This window comes from Schistocerca gregaria, chromosome 2 (genome assembly GCF_023897955.1).
Source record: "Schistocerca gregaria isolate iqSchGreg1 chromosome 2, iqSchGreg1.2, whole genome shotgun sequence".
In the NCBI taxonomy this organism is placed as follows: domain Eukaryota; kingdom Metazoa; phylum Arthropoda; class Insecta; order Orthoptera; family Acrididae; genus Schistocerca; species Schistocerca gregaria.
The window spans coordinates 551,675,847-551,687,060 of NC_064921.1; positions in this window are offsets into that span (position 1 = coordinate 551,675,847).

The following is an 11,214-nucleotide window of genomic DNA, read 5'->3' on the forward strand; positions in this document are numbered from 1 at the left end:
TATAGGTGGGAAATGCAGTAGAAATTCAAAGAAAACGAGGTTCAAAGCATTTAAGACATTCAGTAACTGGACTAATATTATTATCAAGATAAACTCTTTTGGTGTTAATGGGACCGCTACTTATCTGTCCACCATTGATGCAACCTTTCCTGATCTGCAAAAGAGGGACTGGCTTGGGAGGTTACTATTTACTTTTATTTGCAGCCTACGAATCAAGTTAATAACAAAGCAGAAACGACCCCATTATTCTGTCTTTGTAGTGTATAATATTTGTAGAGGTATTTGTTGAGCTATTTCAAGTGAAATGTCCATTGATATCAAAAGCTCTTCTTAGTGGCTTCCTTGAATAAGTATTTAAATATTCCATTGATATCAAAAGCTCTTCTTAGTGGCTTCCTTGAATAAGTATTTAAATATTGTTATTTATGTTGCTAAACATGATGTTTTATGTGACTAACAAACATATATGGGACCTAAGAGGCAACAACGAAGAAAAGGAAGTAAGAACAGGAAATATAAGATCCACGAAATCAATGCTTTGCCGACAAGTACATCAGGAGGTGTACTGATTTGTAAGGATTACAATAGTGTGAACTGTGTAAGTCTGTACCTAATGCTCAGTACTACACTTAGTCACGTTTAATCTTACAACCGATAACTATACAGTGCGTCATTATGTTACAGTAGGGGTTCAATGCCACGTAGACTGTATTCGCTTTAAAATTTAGAACATTCATTACCTCTCTTCCCAACTGATTCAGCGAAACTTTTTTCAACTGTTGCGTCACTACATTACTATTTTTAGTTTTCTTCACTTTCACTGCAGCTAACAGACGCCGTTTGGTACAAAGTCTTTCACTCTGTGAACTCTCACAAGTTACAAAATTATTTTAGACTTATTGAACAGTTTGGGCATGTAATACCGATATCCACGGTGCGAATAATGCCCTGCATCAGGAGAATGTATGTAGACGTATTTAGAAGGAAGTTAAACCAATTTGAAAGTCATAAATACTTACTTAATATCTCATTGTAGTTTTGAAACGAAGCTACGTCGTCGTCGTGTTCTTCAGTCCAGATCCAGATGCTGCTTTGATGCAGCTCTCCATGCTACTCTATCCTGTACGAGCTTCTTCATCTCCCAGTACCTACTGCAACCTACATCCTTCTGAATCTACTTAGTGTATTCATCTCTTGGTCTCCCTCTACGATTTTTACTCTCCACACTGCCCTTCAATACTAAGTTGGTGATCCCTTGATGCCTCAAGACATGTACTACCAACCGATCCCTTCTTGTAGTCAAGTTGTGCCACAAATTTCTCTTCTTCCCAATTCTATTGAGTACCTCCTCATTAGTTATGTGATCTTTCCATCTAATCTTCAGCATTCTTCTGTAGCACTAAATTTCGAAAGCTTCTATTCTCTTCTTGTCCAAACAATTTATCGTCCATGTTTCACTTCCATACATGGCTACACTCCATACAAATATTTTCAGAAACGATTTCTTACATTTAAATCTAGACTCGATGTTAACAAATTTCTCTTCTTCAGAAATGCTTTCCTTGCCATTGCCAGTCTACATTTTATATCCTCTCTACTTCGACCATCATCAGTTATTTTGCTCCCCACATAGCAAAACTCATTTACTACTTTAAGTTTCTCATTTCGTAATCTAATTACCTCAGCATCACTCGACTTAATACATTCCATTGTCCTCGTTTTGCTTTTGTTGATGTTCATCTTATATCATCCTTTAAAGACGCTCAACTGCTCTTCCAAGTCCTTTGCTGTCTCTAACAGAATTACAATGTCAACGGCGAACCTTACAGTTTTTATTTCTTCTCCATGGATTTTAATACCTACTCCGAATCTTTCTTTTGTATCCTTTACTGCTTGCTCAATATGCAGATTGAATAACATCGGGGATAGGCTAGAACCTTGTCTCACTCCCTTCCCTACCACTTCTTCCCTTTCATGCCCCTCGACTCTTATAACTGCCATCTGGTTTCTGTACAAATTATAAATATACTTTACTCCCTGTATTTTATCCCTGCCACCTTCAGATTTTGAAAGAGAGTATTCCACTCAACATTGTCAAAAGATTTATCTAAGTCTATAAATGATAGAAACGTAGGTTGCCTTTCCTTAATCTGAGATAAGTCGTAGGATCAGTATTGCTTCACGCGTTCCAATGTTTCTACGGATTCCAAACTGGTGTTCCCCGTGGTCGGCTTCTACTAGTTTTTTTTCCATTCGTCTGTAAAGAATTCGCGTTACTATTTTGCAGCCGTGACTTATTAGTCCGGTAATTTACACATCTGTCAACACCTTCTTTCTTTGGGATTGGAATTATTATATTCTTCTTGATGTCTGAGGGTGTTTCGCCTGTTCTACCATGCTGTCCCTTCTTCTTCTTAGTGATTTGCATTCGTTCCTTTCTTCACCGATTCTGTGGACAAACTTCTCATTTATTACCGTAGCAATTCACTTGATTTCTTTTGCAGCACCACATCTCCGTTCTTTTCTTTCCCTGTATCCCCAGAGTCACTAATTTACTGCCACACAATGCTGTGCTCCAAACGTAAGTTCTCAGAAATTTCTTCCTCAGATTAAGAAACATGTTTGATACCAGTTTTCTTCCTTTGACCAAGAACACCCACTTTGCCTGCGGTAGTCTACGTTTTATGTTCTCTGCTTCCAAGGCAGTAGAATACCTTCGTCTGCTCCATGATCAACATTTAAGAAAAAATTTCGGAGTTTCTTTCACGCTACATCTCATTGCTTTGGTCTTGTTCCGGTTTACTCTGAATTACTTTGCTGTACTCAATAGACTGTTGATTCTGATCGACAGATCCTGTAATTCTTCTTTACTTTTTGCAAGGATAGAAAAATATCAGTGAATGTTTTGACATCCTTGTACCCTGAATTCTAAACCCATCCTTGAACTGTCTTTTTGCTTTCCTTATTGCTTCTTCGACATATGGAGTGAACGACTTCATCCCTGTCTTAGAACCTTTGTAATCCGAGCTATTCGCTCTTGGTCATCTAACCTTATTTTCCTTCTTGGGTGTGAAAGGCTTCGCCCCTGTCTTACATCTTTATAATGCGAGCTCTTCGCTCTTGATCATCCAACCTTATTTTCTTTCATGGTTCTCATAAATATTGTAAATTATCCCTCTTTACCTAAAGCTTTCTCATACTTTTCTATGAATTCCCACCTTGTTGCACAATTTTACGTTCCCGAACGCTTTTATTGGCCGGGAAATTCAAGGAACGAGCCATGACATTTCTTCAGCATAGCTTCAAATTAGAAACGCTACGTCTCAACAGCCTCTCTAGTGCCTTTGACTTCTAACGTACCCAACAGAATCGATAGAAAGCCAACACCGGAACAATCGTTCAAGTTTACATGCCGACACTGCAGATGATGAAGAGATACAGAAAGTAAATGTGACTACTGAACGGGTAGTTAAATACGCAAGGGGAGACGGAAACATAATCGTCCTAGGAGACTGGACTGCGACTGTACGGTATGAGAAAGGGTTACGGGAGAATATGGTTTTAGCAGCTGGAACGAGAGAGTAGTAACGATTAATGGAGCTCTGCATTAAATTTAAGATAGTAATAGCAAATACGCTGCTCAAGAATCACGAAAGGAGGAGGTAAACATGTAATTTCAATACTTCAATTACACTAATGGCCATTAAAAATGGTACACCAAGAAGACATGCAGATGACAAACGGGTATTCATTAGACAAATATATTATACTAGAACTGACATATGATTACATTTTCACGCAATTTGGGTGCATAGATCCTGCGAAATCAGTACCCATAACTACCACCTCTGTGCCGTAATAACGGTCTTGATACGCCTGGGCAGAGCTTGGATGGCATGTACAGGTACAGCTGCCCATGCAGCTTCAGCATGATACCACAGTTCATCAAGAGCAGTGACTGGCGTATTGCGACGAGCCAGTTGCTCGGCCACCCTTCACCAGATGCTTTCAGTTGGTGAGAGATGTGGAGAATGTGCTGGCCAGAGCAGCAGTCGAACATTATCTGTATCCAGAAAGGCCCGCGCAGGACCTGCAACATGCGGTCGTGTATTATCCTGCTGAAATGTAGGTTTTCGCAGGGATCGAATGAAGGGTAGACCCATGGGTCGTAACACATGTGAAATGTGACGTCCACTATTCAAAGTGCTGTCAATGCGAACAAGTGGTGACCGAGACATGGAACCAATCACACGCCATACCATCACGCCGGGTGATACACCAGTATGGCGATGACGAATACACGCTTCCAATGTGCGTCCACCGCGATGTCCCCAACACGGATGCCACTATCTGTAAACAGAACCTGGATTCATCTGAAAAAATGACGTTTTGCCATTCGTGCACCCAGGTTCGTCGTTGAGTACACCGTCACACCCGCTCCTGTCCGTGACGAAGCGTCTAGGGCATCCGCTGCCATGGTCTCCTAGATGACAATCCATACTGCTGCAAACGTCGTCGAACTGTTCGTGAAGATGGTTGTTGTCTTCCAAACGTCCCCATCTGTTGACTCAGGGATCGAGATGTGGCTGCACGTTCCGACACAGCCATGCGGATAAGATGCCTGTCATCTCGACTGCTAGTGATACGAGGCTGTTGGGATCCAGCACTGCGTTCCGTACTACCCTCCTGAACTCACCAACTCCATATTCTGCTAACATTCATTGGATCTCGACCAACGCGAGCAGCAATGTCGCGATACGATAAATCGCAATCGCGATAGGTTACAATCCGACCTTTATCAAAGTCGGAAACTTGATGGTTCGCATTTATCCTCCTTACACGAGGAATCACAACAGCGTTGCACAAGGCAACACCGGTCAATTGCTGTTTGTGTATGAGATATCGGTTGGAAACTTTCCTCATGTCAGCACGTTGCAGGTGTCGGCACCGGTGCCAACTTTGTGTATATGCTCTGAAAAGCTAATCATTTTCATATCACAGTATCTTCTTCCTGTCGGTTAAATTTCGCGTCTGTAGCACGTTATCATCGTGGTGTAGCAATTTTAATGGCCAGTAGTGTAGAACACATTATCGTCGTGGTTGCAGCCCACAATGTCCTTTGGGGCTGAAGTGAATCCTGCAGGGATGTAAGTAGAGTCAAGCACATCGTACTGTTGCTCATCGCACTTCGAACTGTCGTTTTTGACTGTGAAATACGTGGGAATCAATGGCACAGGTGAAGGGGTGCTTTCTTTTACTCCCTTTACACCATGTCACAAGGGGGGTTCGTGTCGATTCCGAGAGAAATATTTTCTTGGGCCACCCGGTAGAAAAATGCGAGTTTCCAAACGTAGGTAACGTGGTTAGGACCTCCATCTCAGGAAAAAAGAAGGGATGAAAGTGGATAACAGTGAGTGTGACGACCTTCCAATCATGTGATACGTCCAGATGGCGTTCTGCAAAAGTTTGGTGATATGTGGCTCCATTGTGACAGCGTTAGCCTATCTTACACCTCATATGAATTTCAGAGCTGCGGTCTTTCTTTCGCACATGTCGACACCTTATTGTTTGAAGCGTCACCAACCACGAGGATGGCGTCGCAGGGCGCCACGCTTTTGCACCATTAAAAAAGAAGTTTTTAGGCACTTTCTAACTGAATTCCAAACATATGCTTCGCAGTGCGAGACAATAAGAGGGTTTCGAAAAAGTGACACCCATTTTTGCGCCTTGTAATATTTCCACCATTTGGTTTAGATTTTCACAAGTATGCTTATTTCACGTTTTCGCGTCGTATTTCTTTCTTATCTAAATACGTAATGAAATACAATGAGTACCTCCTGTAACTCTTCACGCCATCACGTCGAATTTTCGTAACCAGATCTAATGCTCAGTTTATTCTTTACCTAAACAGCATTATAGAGATACTATTTCATTCCAGCCGTAGAATTTGGTCTTGAAGGATCCTACTATTTCGTTTTGTTTATTTGCATGACTAAGGGAGCTCCTACGATTCGTCTCACAGAATTAAGAACTTCTTATTCTTCCTCTTTCTCCCTCGATATTCCTTCAAAAACATAGCTCTCGTACCTTAATGCATTGCTACGTTATTACGTATACCTCAAAGTTACTTTTCCTATGACTGGCCACTGTAAGAAGCATCTCTTAAGCATTAAGTTTAATGAAGTGGAAAACATAAGTGTTAAAAACTATACTGTAGAAAATGTTCTCAGAAAAGACGTCATGTATCGCCGTCAAATCCCCACATCGTCACAAATGACCAACATCTTCAGATGCATCAAAAAACTGCTGAACTATGACGAAAGCCTCTTTTTTATGCCAGTATAAGCAGGATACACACAGGCGCGAAAGCAAGAGATTCGGTGGCTGACTGCTACGCCACTTGTCGGAAGATGTACTAAGACTTGGACGCATGCGCAATGGATGTTGTTGCTACCTTGCGTCGCTCCAGCGCCCTCTATTGGAAACGGCCTGCCAAAATACCCATCTATGTGACCATCCTCGCCGTTGTAGTCCCAAAATTTAAGACTCCACCGAAGAGTTATTCATTATATAATCAGCCGCTTGACTTTAGTATTGTCAGCACCAGATCCCAGACAGTGGTAAGTTGGACCCCTATGCCTCTGTTCACAAGTTTTACGAGCTACAAATATACACCGTCTCTAATAACGTTATGTACTATGAAATCAACGAGAGAATTATGGTATTTTTGAGACTCACATTGTGATCTATTCTGAGAGAAACCTCGGCCAATGCTAAATTCTCAGGTTGGTCCAGACGCGTCTGTCATCGATTCTCGACTCATCTGTCCAACGTCTTGATTAGTAGGCCTACTTTTTAGCTGATCTGGGTACTGCAGGATTCATTATGGCCACATCGAGATTCTAAGAGAACCAAACGCACATCATCATCAAGCAGTATATCACTTATTTCAGCCTTGGTTCTACCTGACAATTCCTTTAAACTCCAGTCTACTCTTCGTCATTTCTCTATTGTAGACTGAGTCTATATCTGCTAGTGGGCACGATTGCTAGAGCACTGGGGCTCAATGGACCATCCGCCACACACTATAAGGTGACTTGCGGAGAACATATATAGATCTTAAATATTATGAGAACTAATTCCTATCTATCACTCTATAATATATGTAAAATCCTTTACTGAACTGACGATCCCAGTTCTTGTTACTGTTCTATAGAAGACCTTAAATTTCGCAAATGTTGAGCAGCGGCGTCTGCTGAATCAACCAGTTTCGTATTCTCCTGACAATCCCAGTAACTAATATCGATTGCCCTGCTACATGTGGCAGAGATTTTCTGGAAATCGCTTTTGTGCTTTGACGATAACAAAGGCTTCTTCTTCGCGGTATTATTCTAAGTGAATTGATCAACAAGACATGGCATGTAGCCTATGAGGGAAACAGAAGCCGATAGTCTAAGGGGCCTGAAACATGTTTACGGGTGATGGAGGTAACGAGAGTGGATGCTTCTGACGATGAAGTACAGCTGGTGTCCACAGAGAAATTCGTCACAAAGCAGATACATGCGGTTTGGGTAGATGTCCAGAATTTTTTTTATAGGAGAAACTTCTTCGAAACGAAAAAGACAAATAAAAGACATTTATGTGACTACAGAGACTCCACCACCTACCGTACATCTTTAATTACATACAGTTCTTTTATTTGATGTTAACATTTCATCTTCATGAAAAAACACGATTACATAATCGAAAAGTTTGATTTTACGTTTAAAGGCGTTGGGTAGAAATCTTGCTCTGAAATCCTCTCCACTGTTAATTAATAAAGGGAACATTAATACGGCCATCAGGCATAGGTTATCATAGTAGGCCACTCCTCTGATTACAAATGTTAACCGTTTCGATGGTAAGTTCATTAGATTACAATCGTCTCCTAAACAACTACTTACATTGTCAACGCGCTAAGTGATTTAGATGGCGAATATTTGTGAGTAGTCGAACATCCGTCATGTGAATGCTACCTTTTATTAATATTTTTGTATGTTGCTTAATTTTTAGTATTGCATCTTCTTATTTCTTCACATGTATTTTGCGTTTTCATACAGCATTTGCGATTACAGTTCTGCTAACAATTCACACTTTTATTTAAAATGCACGGTGAATTACTGCCGTTAAATGTCAGTTTCGTAGGACACGGCTGATTTTGCTCCCCGTACCTGTAGAATCGGAGAATAGGCTGCATCTCCAATGACAATGTTGACAGAGGGACTAAACGTCATGATCAGAAACGGTTTGGAAAGCTTGTAAGGATGTTGATGGTTATGTAGTGATGAGAAATAATTGTTGAGAAAAAACTTCGATACATTTCGGCGTTTCCGAATTAATTATCATTCGAGTAAGCCAATCAGCACTTGGTGAGCGCAAATTCAAATGACCCGACAAAGGTGTTGTCGCTATAGCTGTTACTTTAACTAACGAAGTTTATCAAGATGTAATGTCTCAAGTTTGATTTCTCCTTTATTATTATCTCATGCTCTATTCCGAGAGGAGGTTGCGAATAATGTCCTGATATTCATCCAGGGAGCGTGACTGTAATTTACAGAATGAATTTTCACTCTGTAGCGGAATGTATACTGATCTGAATCTTCGTGACAGATTAAAACGGGAAACCTTGCTCTACAGGCTGAGCTATCCATCGCGAATCATGACCCCGCCCCCCTCCCCCTCACTGCTGTGCTTCCGCCAGTACGTAATCACCTACCTTACAAACTTCACAAAATTTCTAGTGCGAAATCTGGAAGACTAGCATTTCTAGAAGAAAGCGCATAGGGGAGACATGCCTCAGCCAAAGGCGCCTGTTTTCCAGAAAGAATTTTCATTCTGCAGTCGAATGTGCGCTAATATGGAACTTCCTGGCAGATGAAAACTATCTGCCTGCCCGAGACATTTGCCTTTGACAGGTAAGCGCTCTACGGCCTTTTTGTTTATTTATTTGGTCTTTCGGTCTATTTCTCCCTCATGACGTTGGTACCTTCAACCCCCACAGATTAACCAACCAAACCATCGCATGACGTCTTTCACATTTTATCGATGAGAACGTCACTTATTATTTTTTACTGTTATTATTACAGATAGAGCCTAGTTCCCGGACCGAGCAGTGTGAGCTACCATGCCTGCTAAATTTTAAACTGTAACTAGATTAGACTCCAGAGCCGACTGTCGGCTAAACTATTCAACTACGACTCAAGAGCCGGCCTCGCAGCTTTCCTTGCCTCAGTACATTCTTCTGTAAACTTCACGGAAGTAGCACTCCTTGTAGAAAGTATTTAGTGACGACATGGCTTGGCCGAGGAGTACTAGTCTCGAACGGTTTTCAGAAGAACTTCTGCGAAATATCGTACTGGACAGTTCAGTCTGTACAGCACTTTTCCGCGAAATGAAAAGTTCCCAAGTTCGAGTGTCGGTCAGTCACACAAATTTAATCTGCCAAGAAGTTCGATTATCGTAATTTGTTTGAAAAATATTTAACATTGAGACTGATGATTGCGGAAGACGTATTAAATTGAAATGAAGAACCGACAGTAGGATATTGTAATTTAATTGCATAAACGACGAACGAAGGTGGAAGGAGTGAGAAAGCGATGGACTATGTAGATTGGAGTCTGAGATTTTAATTAGGGTTTTCATGGTTTGCAAAACTACGATGGTGAAATTTTTTAGTTGATGGACCGACAGCATAGTGGAAATGTGAAGAAAACAAAAAGAAAGCGAGAGCCTTGACGTGAAATTATATAAAAAAATAAACCTATGTATCGTGACCAGGGAGAGAAAGGCGGATAAACGGTCTAGACAAAGAGATAGGGAAAGAAACAATTATCGGAAAACAGAAAGTCTGTGTGTATTTTTGGATAAAAAGGGAGAGGAAGGAAATTGATTAACTTCAGAATATGTTATACCTACATGTACTGTAAATAATCTACTCTGCAGAGCGCTTTGCTCAGTACAACGCCTATTTTTATTTGTCGACGAGCTAAGTTCACTAATGTGATTGTATCACTGCTACGACACGAACTGTAAAAAATACTTAGAAGTCACTGGTTATGTCGTGACTACTTTCTTTAATACCGTATTCCGATTTATACATCATGAGATTAATCTGCAAAATTGCTTAAAAAGCCACGAATAATACGAAGTAGATAATAATAACTCTTCAGGCTTGCCCGGCGAGATCTTGACATGTGGAATAATCGGGTCTACTGCCGGATGTTTGTGTCGCTCTGGCACAATATTTCGGCCATGTAACTCGTTGCCTTCTACCTGAGACTGCCGTGTTGGAGGATCTTGTCTCAGGTAGCATCTGACGAAGGCAACGAGTTACGTGGCCGAAATATTGTGCCAGAGCGACACAAATATCCGGCTGTAGACCCAATTATTCCACACGTACATAATAGTACTTATATAACCACTAAGAAGAAACAGGATATAAATCAAAGTATAATGTGAAACATACAAAGGTTGAGGGGGAAACGTTTTACATAGGTATGGTATCAAATATATTATACATAAGGCAGTCCGAAACTGAATCATTAGGGTGGTTGCGCCGTTCAGGTTGCAGTACTGGTGAACATTAATACATAAGACTTAAATATGATTATTATAGTCCAATGAAGAATGTCTAAGATACAGTTACAAAACAAATCCATACAAAGTAAAAACGATGAAATAACGACTGTCTGAAACACAAGATCAAATCTCATGTTGCAAGGGAGGGGAGCCAACAGGAGATCGCCATGGGAGCAGCAAAATGCCGATCGGTTCGTGGAATAAGCCTTTTACTACGGAACACTGAAGATTAAGTTAGATATATATACATTTACCGCTTACACATAGTATCAGGCACGGGAAATACATTTATAATTTTTTATACTTTCACAACGTCGATTCTCAAGTAACACTGGTCATTCGTGTAAAATGGCATCAATGAAAGGCAGGAATAGCAACATTCAATAACAATGAATCGTGCATTACTCAAGACATCCATGTGTGGGTAGCTAGGTTGGAGAATGGGCGGAGAGCTTTGTAGTGGGAGCTGTCGGGAAGGAAAATGACAATTGACATACAAAATTAAACCTAAAGGAACTAACATACACAGAGAGAAACACACAAACATGACCATAGGATATATATATATATATATATATATATATATATATATATATA